Source organism: Mobula birostris, chromosome 8 (assembly GCF_030028105.1).
Source record: "Mobula birostris isolate sMobBir1 chromosome 8, sMobBir1.hap1, whole genome shotgun sequence".
Classification (NCBI taxonomy): Eukaryota; Metazoa; Chordata; class Chondrichthyes; order Myliobatiformes; family Myliobatidae; genus Mobula; species Mobula birostris.
The window spans coordinates 125,242,779-125,264,334 of record NC_092377.1 but is presented as its reverse complement, the minus strand read 5'-3'; the positions used below and the strand labels follow the sequence as shown (position 1 = coordinate 125,264,334).

At 46.0% G+C, this 21,556-nt stretch overlaps 1 protein-coding gene across 1 annotated transcript in view; it reads left to right on the top strand.

The window, feature by feature from the left end:
* Positions 1-21,556, top strand: part of LOC140202052 (myelin-associated glycoprotein-like) — a 565,622-nt gene that overhangs the window by 76,385 nt on the left and 467,681 nt on the right.

The window sequence follows — 21,556 nt, the reverse complement described above, 5'->3', positions numbered from 1 at the left end:
TATGCAACACAAGCTTTTCCATTTGTTCGTGTATGAGACAATAATAACTGATTTCAGTTCCAATGTTACTTTTTAAATAGTTATGGATAAAGACAGTGCAGGACCACGGGTTCAAATCTGGAACTGGAGCAGCGTTGACTTGGAGGGCATTAGGAAGGATCTATCTGGAGTCGACTGTTATGTGGAAGACTTTAAGAAGGGCCATAAAGAGTCAGAGGCAGCATGTTCCTTTTTGGCTGAAGGGTAAACATACCAAGTTCAAATCTGAATTTGAATTAGGCTTATTATCACTGACATATATCATCAGATGTGTTGTTTTGTGGCAACAGCACAGTGCAATACATAAAACAGAAGAAATATAGCAAAAGTTAACAAATCTGGTGGGGTAGTGTTCATTGACTATTCAGAAGCCAGGTGTCAAAGGAAAAGGGGATTTGACTAAAACGTTGAACGTGGGTCTATTCAGGCTCCTGGACCTCCTCCTTGAAGGTAGCAATGAGAAGATGTCCTGAATGGTGAGGTTCCTTCATGATGGATGCTGTCCTCTTGGGACATCACCTTTGAAGATGTCCTCGACAGTGGGGATGGTTGTGCCTGTGAGGGAGCTGGATGAGTCTGGAACTCTCTGCAGCTTTTTGCGATTTTGTGCATACCAGACCGTGATGCAACTGGTCAGAATGTTCTTCACGGTACATCGGTAGAAGTTTACTCGAGTTGTTGGTGACATTCCAACTCTGCTCAAACTCCTATTGAAGTATTTCTGTTCATCAGCATCTCAGAGCTTTGTGTGAGGGAGCTGAGAAGAAAGTGAAAACTCCATTTACGCTCTGCCTTCGCAACTTTTCCCACTGATTGTTATCATCCATATATATCATCCCGCCTTCTCAGGAGGAGAGATAAAGCAGGGAAATATACACCTCTCAGACCAACATGATGAGTAATTTCAGGACCTTTGCCCAGTCCCGAATATTTCATCATTTCTTGCGTCGTCACAATTTGAAAATGATGTCATTGAAGCCAAACTTAGAAGAGTAAAACTGATATTAGGTAACTCTCTGTGGATTAATATCGCTCTCTGAGGTGTATGGATCCCTAACATGGGATATCAGACACCAAGGAAGATCTAAGCAACACACAAAATGCTGCAGCAGCTCAGCAGGTCAGACAGCATCAATGGAAATGAATAAACATTTCAGGCAAGATCCTTCATCAGGACTGAAAAGGAAGGGGTCAGAAGCTGGGGGAGGAATTTACAATCTGTCAGGTGATAGACAAGTCGAAGTGAGGGGGTAGATAGGTGATTGGGGAAGGTTCAATGAAGTAAGAAGCTGGGATGTGAAAGGTGGAAGAGGTGAAGGGTAGAAGAAGGAATCTAATAGGAGAGGAAAGTGGGCCACGGAAGAAAGAAAAGGCAGTGGGGAACCAGAGTGCTGTGATGGACAGGTCATGTGTGCGGGAGAGGGAAAGAGAAGGGCTTCCAGAATGGGTAATGAGGAATATAACTAAAAAGAGGAGGTGGAGGTGGGAAGACAGAGGGGAATGGTTACCAGCAGTTAGAGAAGAGCAACACAGTATCACAGTAGTCAGCATAGCTTATTACAGCACCAGCAACTGCTGTTCATTTCCTGCTGTTGTCTGTAAGGAGACTGTATGTCCACTCTGTGACCTCATGGGTTTTCTCTGAGTGCTCTGGTTTCCTCCCACAAAGACACCCGGGCGAGGGTGAGTAAGTTGTGGGCATGCGACATTGGTGACACTGGCAGGCTGCCCCCAGCACAGTCCTTGGTCTGTGTTGGTCATTGACACAGATGGAATATTTCAATGTTTCGATGTACATGTGACAAATAATCTTCATCTTTAGAAATTTATGTCCATGCCATCAGTTTGGAATATGAGGCGTTGCTCCTCCAAGCTGCATTTGGTCTGCAGCCACAGACAGACATGTCGGTGTGGAATGGGAAGTATGGAAAGGAGGATACAAAGAAGGCAATCACTTCTCCATCACTATCCACCACCTCGAGGTGCCCTTGAGACCTGACAGCCAGTGATGAATGCTCGACGTGGGGTCACTGGAACCACAGAAGCCAATGTGCACACGTCTCAGTCACCACATGAACAGCAGCAGTTCAAGGTACTGGGACAACTCTACCTTCCTCTTAGGTCAGAACCCACATACTGAATAAGAAGAGAACACATCAGACTTTGTGGACCCAATTGATTTCAGAGGCCTCAATTTCCCTGTGCTCTGATTGGTCCGAAATACACTCAGGGGTACCTCCTGTATCATATAAAGTGACCACTGAGTGTATGTTCATGGTCTTCTGCTGCTGTAGCTCATACACCTCAAGGTTTTATTCAGAGTGTATTCAGAAATGCTCTTTCCCAAGCCACTGAGTAATGTGTTGCTTCCTGTCAGCTTGAACCGGTCTAATCATTCTCCTCTGGTTTCTCTCATTAAGAATACCTTTTACTCACAGAACTGCCACTCACTGGATTTTTTGTTTTGTTTTTCACACCTTTTCTGTAAATGCTAGAAACTGCTGTATGTGAATATCCCAAGATATTAGCAGAATCTGAGCTACTCAAACCACCCCATCTGGCACCATCATTTAGATTCCTTCTCTTCCCCATTCTGCTGTTTGGTCTGAACAACAACCGACTCTCTTGACCACATCAGTATGTTTTTATGCATTGATTCATTGAATAGATACAGTATCTTCATAATGAACAGTGTGCAGGTGCATTTAATAAAGTTGCCTCTGAGTGTTGTGTACAACTAGAAAGCTGTGATCTCACAGCCTGTATTCATTACTGTGCTCTCACAGACAGCATTCTTTACTGCGCTCTCACAGACTGTATTCTTTACTGCGCTCTCACTGATAGCATTCTTTACTGCGCTCTCACAGACTGCATTTTTTACTCTGATCTCACAGACTGTATTCTTTACTGTGCTCTCACAGACTGCATTCTTTACTGCAACCTCACAGACTGTATTCTTTATTGCGACCTCACAGACCGTATTCTTTACTGTGATCTCACAGACTATTCTTTACTGTGATCTCACAGGCTGTATTCTTTACTGCACTCTCACAGACAGCATTCTTTACTGCGCTCTCACAGACTGCATTTTTTACTGCGCTCTCACAGACTGCATTCTTTACTGCGATCTCACAGACTGCATTCTTTACTCTGATCTCATAGACTGTGTTCTTTACTGTGCTCTCACAGACTGCATTCTTTACTGCAACCTCACAGACTGTATTCTTTATTGCGACCTCACAGACCGTATTCTTTACTGTGATCTCACAGACTATTCTTTACCGTGATCTCACAGACTGTATTCTTTACTGCGATCTCAGACTGTATTCTTTACTGTGATCTCACAGACTATTCTTTACCGTGATCTCACAGACTGTATTCTTTACTGCGATCTCAGACTGTATTCTTTACTGTGATCTCATAGACTATTCTTTACTGTGATCTCACAGACTGTATTCTTTACTGCGATCTCAGACTGTATTCTTTACTGTGATTTCACAGACTGTATTCTTTACTGCAATCTCAGAGTCACAATGGGGGCATTGGGAACGGATCCAAATGCAAGACACAAACACTGAAGTATAAGGAACAGCACTTGACTAGATTAGGGATGTGACAGGATACAGACAAGGAGCAGGCACAAGAATGCAGACTTGGGCTAGGACATGGACTAGACAGGGAACCCGGACAAGGAACTATGAACTAGGAGCCTGGGTTGAACCCTGAGCCAGAGACTGGACAAGGACCCAGAACCTGGGTCTTGCCTCAGGCTTGGGCCCCAGACCAGGCAAGGACATGACATGACTGCAGGATTGGAGGCTGGGGTCTTGATGCTTGAGGCTTGGAGACAGGCTTGGTGTCTTGATGCTTGAGGCTTGGTGTCTTGACACTTGAGGCTTGGAGACAGGCTTGGGGTCTTGAGGTTTGGGTCTAGGACTGTATTCTTTACTGTGATCTCACAGACTGTATTCTTTACTGCGATCTCACAGACTGCATTCTTTACTCTGTGATCTCACAGACTGCATTCTTTCCGCTGTAGTTTCACGGTAGAAGAATTTTAACAGCTGGACACACTGTTTCAGATTTGGACAAAGTAAGAAAGTTCCAGTCAACCCTTACAAAATTTATCAATGCACCATTCTAATGGATGCTTCACGGCTTGGAGTGACAACGTTTGGCCCATGATCACAAGAAATTGGTGAGAGTTGTGGACATTGCTCAGCACATCTCCGAAACTAGTTTTCCAGCCATGGACTCTGTCTATACTTCCCATTGTCTCAGTAAAGCATCCAGTATAATCAAGGACCCCACCCACTTTGGACATTCTCTCTTATACCCCCTTCAATTGGGTAGGAGAGATGAAAGCAGTAAACACGTGCAGTATTCCCAGGTTCAAGGACAGATCCTATCTCACCTTTTTAACAGGATTAAAAATGTTCCCCAGTACAATTGGTTGGACTGTTGACCTCACAATCTACCTCATTATGATGTTGCACTTTATTGTTCACCTGCACTGCACTTTCTCTGTAGCTGTTACACTTTATTCTGCGTTGTTACCGTTTTACCTTGTTCTACCTCAAAATACGATGTAAGAATTTAATCTTTTTGAACAAGCTTTTCACTGCATCTCGGCACATGTGACAACAGTAAACCAATACCAATACACGAGGATCCTATTCTACTCTCCCACATTCCCAACGACTATCCCCACCCTCAGATTCTACCAGTCACACACTCTGTCCAATCCCAATTGCAACTCCGTAGTGAACTGAGCAGTCCATTCGTGCACAGAGTAAGACCAGACAATATTCAGATATCAGAGACGGCAGACGCTGCGATATGGAGCTCTCACCATCTGTTGGAGGAATTTAGCGAGTGGTGGGGAAGGAATGGCCAACTTCTCACGTCGAGACCCTGTATCAGAACTCAGAGTGGACCGAGAGAGATTACTCAGGGCGAATGGGGTGGCTGGGTCCAGAGGTGGTTAAGAAGATTGGCTTAATTTGTCACATGTACATTGAAACGCATTGATAAGCGAAATTTGCGTCAACGAACTACGCCGCCCAAGGATGTGCTGCGGACAGCCCACAAGTATCGCCACGCTTCTAGCGCCAGCAGAACATGTCCACAATTTACAAATCCGAAATCGTGAGTCTTTGGAATGTTGGAGCAAAACTCGAGCACACGGAGGAAGCCCACACGTTTACAGGAAGAACATAAAAATTACTTTCAGCGTGGAAATTGAACACCCCCACCTTCATAGGCGATCGGAAGGGAGGTGGTGAGAGACTGGTTGATGATGGGAAGAGTGAGACTGGCAGCGGAAGCGGCAGGTATATTCTCTACAAAGGAAACTCTAAGAATTACACGTTTGATTCCATCTGGCTGATCTACAATTCCAATTGAATGATTAAGTAGATTTTCCCTTCTCGGGTAAACATACTCCCCTTCTGATCCAAGTCCTCTCTCTCTATTTTTGCTCTCTTCCCTCTCCACCAGGCTGTCAGCCAGGTAGACCTCCACTGTACGTCTCCAAGACTCATGGATAGGTAGCTTAGCCAACCTCAGGAGTGGATTAACGAGGACATCCTCCTCCCTCCCTACTCCTCTCTTTACTGAATGACCAAAGATAACGAGGGCGGGGTTAAAATACGACCAGAAAGCGAGAGAAAATCCCAATAGATATTTGATTGGGGCTGCAGCCTCGCACACTCCGTGTTTATATGGTACACCGTCTCTTCCAGCCCGCGGAACGACGGGTGGCTGGGAGATCCGTGTAGAAAGTGATGGACTTGTTACAGAGCACAGCTCTATGCAGCACCCTGCACTCCCGGTCCCTGATGTACACGGGAAGGACACACTCGTAAAAGGACTTCCACTGGGGACAACGCCACCCACCACACCCACCTCCACTCCCAGGTGGAAAAACTGACCGCGCTGTGTGTCAGGCCGCCGCATAATTTGTTTTCGGTTTATTTTTGGTGTAATATATTTATTACAAATTTCGTTCTACAATACGACAACAAACACAACAAACATAAAAGGCAACACTGATTGTTAAACAAACACGTCCAACAAATTACATTCTACGCTACTACAATAAATATCGTAACTTAGATAAACACTAACACAGACTAAATTAAACCAAAATATTCCCATCCTGATCAAGGATGACATTTATCCCCTGCAGTTCCCAACGGCCCCGGAACACCTCTGTGGTACCCGTGGACACCGCCTGTTACCTCTCCACGGTTACATTTGTTATAAATTCAAACCACAACAGTCACATTACAAACAGAACCAGACAAGTCATAACTAATTCCCCATCCTCATCGAGGGAAACATTTTCTGGCGCATTGTCCTGGCGGGACAGAAGAATCAGAAGCCCTGTCCATTGGCAGTGGTTGGGATTTGAATCCACGCCTCCCTGCTGACTGAACCATTAACCCAGCGATTTTAACTGCTTCAGCACAATACCACCCAGCTCGGTGCAACTGTTTGCTGCCAAGTGCTGTGCTGCACTTTCGGGTGAAGTAGAGGTTGTGCCGCAGGGGTTCGGTGGGGCCATTAGGAGGGAGGAGGGGCGATAGGGTGGGGTTAGGAAGCCCCTCCAATCATTGGCTGATCTGACCATGGACTCCTCTCCACCGACCTACTTTTTCTCCATAACCCTTAATTCCCCAACGATGCAAAAATCTAATCAACCTTGTCTTAAATATATTTACTGAGTTAGCCTCCACTGCTTCATTGGGCAGAGAATTCCACAGATTCACCACCCTCAGGGAAAAACAGTTCCACTTCATCTCTGTCCTAAGTCTACTCCCCCGAATCCAGAGGCTATGTCCCCTAGTTCTAGACTCACCTATCAGAGGAAACGACTTTCCTGCCTCTATCTTATCTATCCCTTACATAATTTTATATGCTGCTATGAGATCTCCTTTTACTCTTCTGAAGTCCAGCGAGTACAGACCCAGGCGACTCAATATCTCCTCATAGTCCAACCCCCTCATCTCTGGAATCAAACTGCTGAACCTCCTCTGCACCACCTCCAAAACCAGGATATCCTTCCGCAAGTAAGGAGACCGGAATTACACTCAGTACTCCAGGTGTGACCTCACCAGTACCCTCTACAGTTGCAGGATAACCTCCCTACTCTTAAATTCAATCCCTCTAGTAACGAAGGCCAACATCCCCATTTGCCTTCTTGATCGTCTGCTACACCTACAAACTAACCTTCTGCAATTCATACACAAGCACACCGAAATCCCTCTGTACAGCAACATGCTGCAATGTTTTTGCCATTTAAATAATAATCTGCTCTTCCATTTTTCCTTCCAAAGTGGCTAACCTCACATTTACCAACATTGTATTCCATTTGCCAGACCCTTACCCACTCATTTAACCTATCTATATTTCTCTGCAGGCTCTCCGTATCATCTGCACAATTTGCTTTTCCACTCAATTTAGTATTGTCAGCAAACTTAGTTACATTGCATTCGGTTCTCTCTTCCAGATCCACGATGTAGTTCTGACTATTTAACTTCTTGCTTCCCTCCATTATTTTATCCATGTATATCTCTGAGGGTCGTTTAAATGTCCCTCATGAATCTACCTCTACCAACTCCCTCGGCAGCGCCTTCCACGCTCCTAACACCTGTGGGATCTCCGAAAATAAACTACCTGTGGTAGTAAAGACAATGAAATAAACTACCTCTGACATCTCCTAAATATTCCTCCAATCACATTAAAATTATGCGCCCTCGTTTTCGCCAAATACGAGGAGAATATAAAAACAAGTGTCCTCGGTTTTTGTTGTATCTTAGGGGAGCGGTTGCCCTATTGTGACGGGGAACAACCGCCGAGTGACCGTCCGATGATCGGAGACCTCTGTTACGCAGCATCCTGCTCCCCCTCACCACCACCGGTCCCGCCTCGCTCCCGAAGCAGCTCGGAAGGCGGCTCCAACGCGGAGATGCTTCGCTCTGGCCTGGCGCCCGTGCTAATCCTACTCGCCGTACTGCCGAACCGGGGATGCGCGTGTGTGACCTGTGACCGGAGGCTGTGGTCCAAGTTTCAGGAGATGATGGACCGCTGCCTCGTGGTAGCGAACGAGCAAGAATGTTCGTCGCAGTTAAAACCTCTCGTCACCTACACCAGGAACTTCAAGATGGGTAGGCACAAGAGATTTTGGAGACGCTGGAAATCATGAGCAACACACGCAAAACGCTAGAGAAACTAAACATGCCAGGCAGCATCTATGGAAATGAATAAACAGTCAACGTTTCGGGCCGAGACCCTTCTTCAAGACTGTAACGGAATGGGGGAAGAAGCCTCCTGGCACTTACCCTGCAAGCATAACTTGCTACACCTCCACCCTCACCACTCTTCAGTACCAAATAGTCCTTCCAGGTGAGGCAACACTTCACCTGCGGGTCTCTTGGTGCCGTTTTCTGTATCTGATGCTCCTGGTGTGACCTGCTCTACATCGGTGAGACTCGACGCAGAACTGGTGACCGCTATGTCCGCCCCAAATGGCATGATTTCCCGGTGGCTACCCATTTCAGTCCTGTTTCCCATTCACAAATTGCTCTCTCTGCTGACAAGACAAATCTAAACTAGGGTTGGAAAGGCAACACCCCATATTCCATCTGGTTAGCCTTCAACACAGTGGCACGAATATCGATTTATCTAACGTCCAGTGAATTCTCCCCCCCTCCCCACCCCATCATTTTCTGTTCCACATTCAGGTTTTCATCTCACCTTTTCTCCTCGCCTGCCCACCGACACCCTCTGGTTCTCATCCTCCTCCCCTTTATTACGCGGTCTAGTCCCCTCACCTTTCAGATTCCTTCTACATTTATCACCTCCCAGCTTCTCACTTCATCTCCCTCCCCCTTCACTCACTCACCTTTCCCTTCACCTGGTTTCACCTATCACCTGCCAGCTTGTACTCCTTCCCTTCAAGCTATCTTCTTATTCTGGCTTCTGCACTCTTCCTTTCCTGTCCTGGCGAAGGGTCTCCAACAGAAACGTCGAATGTTCATTTCTCTCCAGAGATGTTGCTTTGCACGCTGAATAACTCCAGCATTTTCTGTCTTCAAGATGGATAAAATCTCCCAGCGTGGAGATGGGACAGTGGCAGTGGGGGAGGGATGAAGGCGAGAAGAGGGACGAAGGTGTTGGTGGTCAACTCCCCAATTCGAGAGCGACTATGGTCATAATCCGGCCGGACATCTCCCTCGTGATCGTGAGAAGGGGGCAACATGCTGGGATATGGAGAGTGCGGAGTGGGAACTGAAGGAGGAACAGTGATAAGGGTGTATTGGGGGACGGGTGAGGAGGGAGCGCTGTGGGAATGGCGGTGAGGAGTAAGTGCTGTGGGTAGGTCGGTTTTTGCAGCCATGTGGGACGGGCGTTGAAAAGGGACCACTGTGTGACGGGCGGTGAGATGGGAGCACTGTGGGACGGGCGGTGAAGAGGGAACGCTGAGCCATTAAAGTTCAGTTAGGGTCGGGTGTGTGCCTGCCAGTGCAGCACACTGAGTATGTGCCCTGGAAAGAGTCAGGCTGTCCTGGAGGAAGGTTAAACCAGTGTTTGTTTGAGATACAGTAGTCACTGCTCTGGAATTAATCTCACCGCAGTTATGACCCAATCTGTCTCTTCCTTCCGTTAGTGAACACAGAGACAATGATTTATTCATTCCTGAAGCTGATGGATTTGATTTATCCTTTCATGTTTTCCTTGGGTAAGTTGTATTTCTAGACATAGTGCTCGGTCTTGTCGAGGAAAGGGGCTGAACCAGCGGGAGGGCTGCAGTTTCTTGTGCCTCTGTAAACTCTGGGATTCACATCCATATGACTGTAAAGTAAAATTGTTCGCTCGCACAGTCTCTTCATCTGTGGGTCAGACCCACACCGGGAGCACCGTGCACAGTTCCAGACTCCGTATCACTGGGTCAGACTATACCAGGAACACCCACCCCCCACTCCCTACCCCTCTTCCCGCGCAGGTGGACTGCAGTGAGGAGGGAGCACCGGGCTACAGGAGGGGAAGAGGAGGAAACGCCACATTGCGGAAGGGAACGCCGAGACTTTCCTCACTCTTCCGTTCCCACTCAGAAATAGACTAGTGGACACCGAAACATACAGCGAAATGTGTCACTTGCCTCATCGTTTGCGATGTCCTGGGGCAGCCCTCGAGTGCCGCTACGCTCCCGGTGCCAACATAACATCCACACAATTTACTAATTTTAATCCTTACATTGGGGAAATGTAAGGGAAACTAGATGAAACCCACGGTTTGCAGCTACAAACTCTTTGCAGTTAGCGGCAGGAATCGAACCTCGGTGAAGTCTATTGTCATTCAACCATATATATGTTTACTGGCGAATGAGCCCCGGTTCTGCTTCATCGGATGTAAACCCCGGGATTCCCTTCACCCCTGATCCCCAGGCGGACGGCAGAGGAACGACAGTGCAGGCCTGCCCTTTGAGGGGCAGATCCAACACTGTACATTGGGGTCTTGTTGTTCTGTCCTCTGGGAGTTCTATGTGTATTGACGTTTGTTTGCAGAGGGATGTATGAAAGACTGGAGTTTAACAATGTTATTCTCTCTCTGCAGACTATGAACCATTAGATATGTCGCATGCCTTTTTTCAGATAAAATTGAAGGAAGGTCAGAAAAAATTATTTTCCCAAGCTCATATCAACAATTCATGTAAATTAGTGTTTTAATTCTCCGTGAAAATTGAAATGCATCTATCGATGGTCTGACCCAGTTAGGAGGAAAGTGTAGGGGAATACTGAGCTGTGGGAGGGGCGGTGAGAAGGAGGCGCTGAGCTGTGGGGGGAGCAGTGAGGAGGGAGAGCTGTGCTACGGGAGGGATGGTGACGGAGTGTGTGACAGCGGAATGTGCTGTGAGGCGGGAGCGCTCATCTTAGTGACAGAGTTCCTCCTGTCCTTCCCTACAACCCCATGAGTCTTTACATCCAACACATCACTCTCCGCAAGCGATACAAACGGCCAAAGTGATATAGCTGTCCATCACCTCCTCCCTCACCTCCATTCAGGGCCCCAAACAGTCCTTCAAGGTGAGGCAAAGCGTCACCTGCGAATTTGCTGGGGTTGCCTACTGTATCCGGTGGTCCCGATGCGACCTCCTCTATATTGGTGGTACACACTGTAAGTTAGGGGGAAGATTCACTGAGCATCTTCGCTCCATCCAACACAAACATAACTTCCCAGTGACCCAACATTTTAATTCCATTCCCTTTCCAGTTTCAACATGTCGGTCCATAGTCTCCTCTTGTGCCACGATAGGCCACACTCAAGGTGGAGGAGCACACCTTATATAGCGTGTAGCCTCCAATTTGATGGTATAAATGTCGATTTTTCGTCCAATGAAAAAGATCTTCCCTTCTCTTCTTCTATTCTTCCCGACCTTCTCCCTCTTCTCACCTGTCTTTCACTTCCCGCTGTGCCCCTTCTACTTCCCTTGCTCCTCTGGTTCACTCTCCTCTCCTATCCGATTCATTCATCTCCAGCCCTTTAGCTGTCCCACCTACCTGGCTTCACCTATCACCTTCCAGCTAGCATCCTTCCCTTCCCGCAACCGTTTTCATCTGGTGACTTCTCTTCCGTTCCTGAAGAGGGGTCTGGACCGGAAACGTCGCCTTTGTTCATTTCCACATATGCTGCCCGACCTTAAGAGTTCCTCCAGCACTTTGTGTCTGTTGCTTTCGATTTCCAGCATCTGCAGAGTTTCTGGCGTTTATAACCTGCCAACCGCACACTTTTGGAATGTGGGGGAGAACCGGAGGACCCGAAAGAAACCCGCTCAATCACGAAGAAAACGTACAAACACCTCACCCACAGTGTTGGAATTGAACCCAGGTCGCTAGCGCTGTAACAGTGTTCCGTTAACCGTTACACTGCCGTGCTGCCCACTGCATCGCTGCGTGTTGATGTTCGGGTTCCTATAACTCCTTCCGATAGTTTTAATGAGAAGAGGACATGCCCTGGATGGTGAGGGTCCTACTGTTGGATGCTACCTTCTTGAGACACCGCTTCTTGAAGATGTCCTCGATTATGGGAACGGTTGTGGCCGTGATGGAGCTGGCGGAGACTATACACTGTGCAGCCGTTTTCCATTCTGCAGAATGCTCTGCACCGTACAGCTGTAGGAATTTGCAAGTGTTTGGTGACATTTAAAATCTCGACAAGCTCCCAACGAAGTGGAGCCACTGGATAAGTGTTTCGGAAGTTGAGAGTACACATTGACACCCGAACAGAATGCTCCTGTTTCCCCACTTAGTGGTATAAGAATATAGACTTGCAGGCACTGTCATCCACTGATCATCTTCTCCTTCTCTTTCCCAACCCCAGCTGTGTGTGGCGACGACTGCAGTGAGTATCAGCTATTATTTAAACCAAATTCCAAATTAACAGTTACTTTCAAACTTGTTTTGAATGGGGGTTATTAATCCTCCCCTGTTTTTCGTCTTGCTCCTTCTGTCCCAAGTAGTGTTAATCTTAGTGCGTTTTCTAAAATTTGTCGTTTCAATTCTAATTTTTCATTGCAAATTTTCCAGATCGGTTTCAGACCGATATATTATGCCAAAAGAATACGTTAATATGGTATAGTGAAAATATTTATTGTCTTTGTTATATTTTTCTACTACTTGGCTCTGTTTGGGAAATTTTCTTAAGCTTCGAAGTAAATTCTGTCGAGTGTTTTCCCTTTATCCCAAATGCTTATATGTTTCATATTCATGTAACGGTTTTATTGTACCCCGCTTCTCTGTTTTATATTCTATTAGCTGTGTTATTAGTGTTAGTATTTTATTTTTTTTTCCTCTTTGTGTTTGCACAATTTGTTGTCTTTTGCACACGGATTGTTCTTTACTCCTGTTGGGTGCGGTATTTCATTAATTTTATTGTTCTTATATTTACTTTGAATGCCCGCAATAAAATGGATCCCAGGGTGTTTCTGCTGACATAAATGTAATGTGATGATAAATTTACTTTGCACTTTGAATTTTAGTTTCTCCACCCTCCTCCAGTCCCAATTTCCCCACCATTGAGCACGCTCCGAGTTCCGGAGTTCCTTCCCTGACACTCCTGCCTCTCCTTCCTCTTCTCCCCTCTACCTCTTCCATCACCCTCCCCTCCCTATCTCCCTCCGGATATTTTATAACCATTTAACCATATAACAATTACAGCACGGAGACAGGCTATCTCGGCCCTTCTAGTCCGTGCCGAATGCTACTCTCACTTAGTCCCACCGACCTGCACTCAGCCCATAACCCTCCATTCCTTTCCTGTCCATATACCTATCCAATTTTACTTTAAATGACAATGTCCAGCTTGCCTCTACCACTTCTACTGGAAGCTCGTTCCACATAGCTACCACTCTCTGAGTAAATTCCCCCTTGTGTTACACTTAAACTTTTCCCCCTAACTCTCAACTCATGTCCTCTTGTTTGAATCTCCCCTACTCTCAATGGAAGAAAGCCTATCCACGTCAACTCTATCTATTCCCCTCATAATTGTAAATACCTCTATCAAGTCCCCCCCTCAACCTTCTACGTTCTCCAAACAATAAAGACCCAACGCGATCAACCTTTCTCTGTAACTTAGGTGCTGAAACACAGGTAACATTCTAGTAAATCTTCTTTGTACTCCCTCTATTTTGTTGACATCTTTCCTATAATTTGATAACCAGAACTGTGCACAATGCTCCAGATTTGGCCCTATCAATGCCTTGTACAATATTAACATTACATCCCAACTCCTATACTCAATTCTCTGATTTATAAAGGCCAGCATACCAAAAGCTTTCTTCACCACCCTATCCACATGAGATGCCACCTTAAGGGAACTTTGCACCATCATTCCTAGATCCCGCTGTTCTACCGCATTCTTCAATGCCCTACCATTTACCATGTATGTCCTATTTGAATTAGTCCTACCAAAATGTAGCACCTCACACTTATCAGCATTAAACTCCATCTGCTATCTTTAAGTCCACTCTTCTAACTGGCCTAATTCTCTCTGCAAGGTTTGAAAGCCTACTTCATTATCCACAACGCTGCCTATCTTAGTATCATTTGCATAATTACTAATCCAATTTACCACCCCATCATCCAGATTATTAATGTATATGACAAACAACATTGGACCCAGTACAGATCCCTGAATCACACCACTAGTCGCCGGCCTCCAACCTGACAAACAGTTATCCACCACTACTCTCTGGCGTCTCCCATCCAGCCACTGTTGAATCCATTTTACTACTTCAATATTAATACCTCACGATCGAACCTTCCTAACTAATCTTCCGTGTGGAACCTTGTCGAAGGCCTTACTGAAGTCCATATAGACAGCATCCACCGCTTTACCCTTGTCAACTTTCCTAGTAATCTCTTCAAAAAAATTCAATAAGATTTGTCAAACATGACCTTCCACGCACAAATCCATGTTGACTGTTTCTAATCAGACCCTGCCCATCCAGGTAATTATATATACCATCTCTAAGAATATTTTTCATTTATTTACCCACCACCGCCGTCAAACTTACAGGCCGATAATTTCTAGGTTTACTCTTAGAACCCTTTTTAAACAATGGAACCACATGAGCAATATGCCGTTTCTAATGACATTTTGGAATATTTCTGTCAGACCCCCTGCTAACTCTACACTAACTTCCCTGAGGGCCCTAGGGAATATCATGTCAGGACCCGGAGACTTATCCACTTTTATATTCCTTAAAAGCGCCAATACTTCCTCTTCTTTAATCATCATAGTTTCCATAGCTTCTCTACCTGTTTCCCTTACCTTACACAATTCATATCCTTCTCCTTAGTGAATATCGAAGAAAAGAAATTGTTCCAAATCTCCCCCATCTCTTTTGGTTCCACACATAGCTGTGCGCTCTGATTCTCTAAGGGACCAATTTTATCCCTAATTATCCTTTTGCTATTAATATGACTGTAGAAACCCTTTGGATATATTTTCACCTTGCTGGCCAAAGCAACCTCGTATCTTCTTTTAGCTTTTCTAATTTCTTTCATAAAGTTCTTTTTACATTCTTTATATTCCTCGAGCACCTCATTTACTCCATTCTGCCGCTATTTATTGTAGGTATCTCTCTTTATCCGAACCAAGTTACCAATATCCTTTGAAAACCATGGCTCTCTAACGTTTAACGTTTCCTTTCAACCTAACAGGAGCATAAAGATTCTTTACCCTCAAAATTTCACCTTTTAATGACCTCTATTTCTCTATTACATCCTTCCCAGAAGACAATTTGTCCCAATCCACTCCTTCTAAATCCTTTCGCATCTCCTTAAAGTTTGCCTTTCTCCAATCAAAAATCTCAACCCTGGGTCCAGACCTATCCTTCTTCATAATTATATTGAAACTAATAGCATTGTGATCACTGGACCCGAAGTGCTCCCCAACGCACAACTCCTTCACCTGACCTATCTCATTCCCAAACAGGAGATACAACGCTGCCCCTACTCTAGTTGGTAGTTCTATGTATTGCTGCAAAAAAAAAAAACTATCCTGCACACATTTTACAAACTCCGAACCATCCAGCCCTTTTACAGTATGGGCTTCCCAGTCTATGTGTGGAAAATTGAAATCTTCCACAATGATAACTTTGTGCTTACTACAAATATCTGCTATCTCCTTACAAATTTGCTTCTCCAATTCTCGCTCCCCATTTGGTGGTCTATAATACATAGAACATAGAGCATCGAACATAGAATAGTACAGCACAGTACAGGCCCTTCGGTCCACAATGTTGTGCCGACCCTCAAACCCTGCCTCCCATATAAGCCCTTCCTTAAATTCCTCCATATATCTGTCTAGTAGTCTCTTGAACTTCGCTGGTGTAGCTGCCTCCACCATTGACTCAGGCAGTGCATTCCACGCACCAACCACTCTCTGAGTAAAAAAACCTTCCTCTAATATCCCCCTTGAACTTCCCACCCTTTATCTTAAAGCCATGTCCTCTTGTACTGAGCAGTTGTTTCCTATCTATTCCTCTTATTATCTTGTACACCTCTATCATGTCTCTTCTCATCCTCCTTCTCTCCAAAGAGTAAAGCCCTAGCTCCGTTAATCTCTGATCATAATGCATACTTTCTAAACCAGACAGCATCCTGGTAAATCTCTTCTGTACCCTTTCCAATGTTTCCACATCCTTCCGAGAGTGAGGTGACCAGAACTGGACACGTTACTCCAAGTGTGGTCTAACCAGAGTTATATAGAGCTGCATCATTACATCGTGACTCTTAAACTCTATCCCTCGAATTATGAAAGCTAACACCCCATAAGCTTTCTTAACTACCCTATCCACCTGTGAGGCAACTTTCAGGGATCTATGGGCATGTACCCCGAGACCCCTCTGCTCCTCTACACTACCAAGTATCCTGCCATTTACTTTGTACTCTGCCTTAGAGTTTGTCCTTCCAAAGTGTACCACCTCACACTTCTCCGGGTTGAACTCCATCTGCCACTTCTCAGCCCACTTCTGCATCCTATCAATGTCTCTCTGCAATCTTTGACAATCCTCTACACTATCTACAATACCACCAACCTTTGTGTTGTCTGCAAACTTGCCAACCCACCCTTCTACCCTCACATCCAGGTCGTTAATGAAAATCACGAAAAGTAGAGGTCCCAGAGCAAACCCCTGTGGAACACCACTAGTCACAATCCTCCAATATGAATGTACTCCCTCCACCACTACCCTCTACCTTCTGCAGGCAAGCCAATTCTGAATCCACCCGACCAAACTTCCCTGGAACCCATGCCTTCTAACTTTCTGAATAAGCCTACTGTGAGGAACCTTACACCCCTATAAACCGTATACACCCCTATGGCTAGTCCACCTTTGGTCCCCACCTGGCGCTCAGCTCTCACCTGTGGCTCCCCGTAGCTGTTTGCATGTGATAGCGGCCACACCCCGGGCAATGGCTTCGACAAGCCGGCTAAACCAGGTGAGGGTATCCGACGGGTCTCAAACCCTCGGTGTGATAGGGAGTTGTCTATCCCAGCATATGAAGACAGACTCCGGTGGATTGAGCGGACGAGACCAGCGGAAAGTCCAACGGTCAAGAAGGCGGTCTCTGCAAGCGTCGTGGAACGTGTAGAGCAGGACAAGACACAGAAGAAGTCCTGGTCATCCACTGCGCCTAGTCCCATCTCCAGCCGTCTAGACTCTGTCTTGCCACTGGATCCAGTTGGGAATTGGGAAGGGACAGTGAGGATGACGCTGCACAACTCTCCCTCACTTAAATCCAAATCACGCGCTAGTCTCGACTCCATCATAATGGTGTCAAGGTCCTCATCGACGTCAACGATGGACGAACAACACACTTATAAATGTTACTACACCTTTCCCATTCCTCAATTCCACCCAAATAGCCTCCCTAGACGAGCCCTATGATCTATCGTGCCAGAGCAACGCTGAAATATTTTCTCTGACAAGCAATGCAACACCATCCCCTCTTGTCCCTCCGATTCTATCACACCCGAAGCAACGAAATCCAGGAATATTTAGTTGCCAATCACACACCTCCTGCAACCATGATTCACTAATAACTACAACATCATACTTCCAGGTATCAATTCATGCTCTAAGCTCATCCGCCTTTCTTACAATGCTCCTAGCATTAAAATAAATCCATTTAAGAAATTTTCCACCTCTTACTCTCTGTTCATCACTAACAACTTCGCTATCTCCTTTTTCTACATTCTCCCCTATATTTGTTCCTACACTCTGGCTCTCCTCACCCCTTATATCTAGCTTAAATCCTCTGGAGTCTTTCTAGCAAACCTACCTGCAAGAATATTTGTCCCCCTCCAGTTCAGAAGTAAACCGTCCCTCTGGAACAGGTCCCACCTTCCCTGGAAAACTGCCCAATTATCTATAAATCTGAAGTCCCTCCCTCCTGTACCATCTCTTCAGTCACGTGTTGATCTGCGCTATCTTTCTATTTCTAAACCCGCCTGCACGTGGCACTGGTAGCAATCCTGAGATTGCTATCCTGTAGGTCCTGTCCTTTAACTTGGCGCCTAACTCACTGAACTCACGTTTAACATAGAACATAGAATAGTACAGCACAGTACAGGCCCTTAGGCCCACAATGTTGTGCCGACCCTCAAATCCTGCCTCCCATATAAGCCCCCACCTTAGATTCCTCCATATACCTGTCTAGAAATCTTTTAAACTTCACTAGTGTATCTGCCTCCACCACTGACTCAGGCAGTGCATTCCATGCACCAACCACTCTCTGAGTAAAAAACCTTCCTCTAATATCCCCCTTGAACTTCCCACCCCTTACCTTAAAGCCATGTCCTCTTGTATTGAGCAGTGGTGCCCTGAGGAAGAGGCGCTGGCTATCCACTCTATCTATTCCTCTTATTATCTTGTACACCTCTATCATGCCTCCTCTCATCCTCCTTCTCTCCAAAGAGTAAAGCCCTAGCTCCCTTAATCTCTGATCATAATGCATATTCTCTAAACCAGGCAGCATCCTGCTAAATCTCCTCTGTACCCTTTCCAATGCTTCCACATCCTTCCTATAGTGAGGTGACCAGAACTGAACACAGTACTCCAAGTGTGGCCTAACCAGAGTTTTATAGAGCTGCATCATTACATTGCGACTCTTAAACTCTATCCCTCGACTTATGAAAGCTAACACCCCATAGGCTTTCTTAACTACCCTATCCACCTGTGAGGCAACTACCAGGGATCTGTGGACATGTACCCCGAGATCCCTCTGCTCCTCCACACTACCAAGTATCCTGCCATTTACTTTGTACTCTGCCTTGGAGTTTGTCCTTCCAAAGTGTACCACCTCACACTTCTCCGGGTTGAACTCCATCTGCCACTTCTCAGCCCACTTCTGCATCCTATCAATGTCTCTCTGCAAGCTTTGACAATCCTCTACACTATCTACAACACCATCAACCTTTGTGTCGTCTGCAAACTTGCCAACCCACCCTTCTACCCCCACATCCAGGTCGTTAATGAAAATCACGAAAAGTAGAGGTCCCAGAACAGATCCTTGTGGGACACCACTAGTCATAATCCTCCAATCTGAATGTACTCCCTCCACCACCACCCTCCGCCTTCTGTAGGCAAGCCAATTCTGAATCCACCTGGCCAAACTTCCCTGGATCCCATGCCTTCTAACTTTCTGAATAAGCCTACTGTGTGGAACCTTGTCAAATGCCTTACTAAAATCCATATAGATCACATGCACTGCACTACCCTCATCTATATGCCTGGTCACCTCCTCAAAGAACTCTATCAGGCTTGTTAGACACGATCTGCCCTTCACAAATCCATGCTGACTGTCCCTGATCAGACCATGATTCTCTAAATGCCTATAGATCCTATCTCTAAGAATCTTTTCCAACAGCTTTCCCACCACAGACTTAAGGCTCACTGGTCTATAATTACCCGGACTATCCCTACTACCTTTTTTGAACAAGGGAACAACATTCGCCTTCCCCCAGTCCTCCGCTACCATTACCGTGGACAACGAGGACATGAAGATCTGAACCAGAGGCTCAGCAATCTCTTCTCTCGCCTCGTGGAGCAGCCTGGGGAATATTCCGTCAGGCCCCGGGGACTTATCCGTCCTAATGTATTTTAACAACTCTAACACCTCCTCTCCCTTAATATCAGCATGCTCCAGAACATCAACCTTACTCATATTGGCCTCACTATCATCAAGTTCCCTCTCATTGGTGAATACCGAAGAGAAGTATTCATTGAGGACCTCGCTCACTTCCACAGCCTCCAGGCACATCTTCCCACCTTTATCTCTAATCGGTCCTACCTTCACTCCTGTCATCCTTTTTTTCTTCACATAATTGAAGAATGCCTTGGGGTTTTCCTTTACCCTACTCGCCAAGGCCTTCTCATGCCCCCTACTTGCTCTTCTCAGCCCCTTCTTAAGCTCCTTTCTTGCTTCCCTATATTCCTCAACAGACCCATCTGATCCTTGCTTCCTAAACCTCATGTATGCTGCCTTCTTCCTCCTGACTAGATTTTCCACCTCACTTGTCACCCATGGTTCCTTCCCCCTACCATTCTTCATCTTCCTCACTGGGACAAATTTATCCCTTACATCCCGCAAGAGATCTCTAAACATGGACCACATGTCCATAGTACATTTCCCTGCAAAAACATTATCCCAATTCACACCTGCAAGTTCTAGCCTTATAGACTCATAACTTGCATTTCCCCAATTAAAAATTTTCCTGTCCTCTTTGATTCTATCCTTTTCCGTGATAATTATAAAGGCCAGGGAGCGGTGGTCACTGTCCCCCAGATGGTCACCCACTGAGAGATCTGTGACCTGACCCGGTTCATTACCTAGTACTACATCCAGTATGGCATTCCCCCTGGTCGGCCTGTCCACATACTGTGATAGGAATCCATCCTGGACACACTTAACAAATTCTACCCCATCTAAACCCTTGGAACTAATCAGGTGCCAATCAATATTAGGGAAGTTAAAGTCACCCATGATAACAACCCTCTTATTTTTGCACCTTTCCAAAATCTGCCTCCCAATCTGCTCTTCTGTATCTCTGCTGCTACCAGGAGGCCTATAGAATACCCCCAGTAGAGTAACTGCTCCCTTCCTGTTCCTGACTTCCACCTATATTTCAGGACCTCCCCATTCTTCCTACCCACGTCATTGGCCCCTACATGGACCACGACATTTGGCTGCTCACCCTCCCTCTTGAGAATACTGAGAACTCGATCCGATATATCGCGGACCTTGGCTTTCCCCGAAACCACTTATATTTTTCCCCAACCTTCTTGCGGCGTTTGCTTGTGTTAAAGTGGCCGTCTAGACCTTTTGTGCGATTAGATTCTGATACTTGCTGCAGACATTCGGCCACTCATCTCCCTGTTGCACGGTGAGGGAAGATGTTCCACACACATCACCCTCCCCACCCACCTCCCAACATACACACTCTCCTCCCCAATCTCTTTAATAAAATTTCTCTTGGGCCGGATCCGAAACTGTCCGGGTGGGAAATAGGTTAAAACACCTCTTATACCCGAACTTTCCCGAACTTCGCGCCGGGATCCTGTAGTTGGGAATATCCCGACTCCCGCGAACCCACCCCGATCCCCCGACCTTCGGGAATTGTCTCTCTTTCATCCCAAATTCCCGGTACTACACCACCATTTGTGGGGGCCTCGCTCCTCCCACCTCCCCACCCCGCGAGACTAACCCTCGGAGACCAGCGGCGGTGACGCGGGGTGTTATCGGTGGGTTGGGGGTTGGAGGTGAAGAGCGGGTCAGAATCAGAAGCATATGTCGTGAAATTTGTTGTTTTGCGACAGCAGTACGTTCCTATACATAATAAAAAAGACAATAAATTACAATGAGAAATTAAAATAAAGAAATAGTGACAAAAAAAAGAGGAAAATAGTGAGACGGTTTACGTTGCTACATTGCCCGTTCAGAAGTCC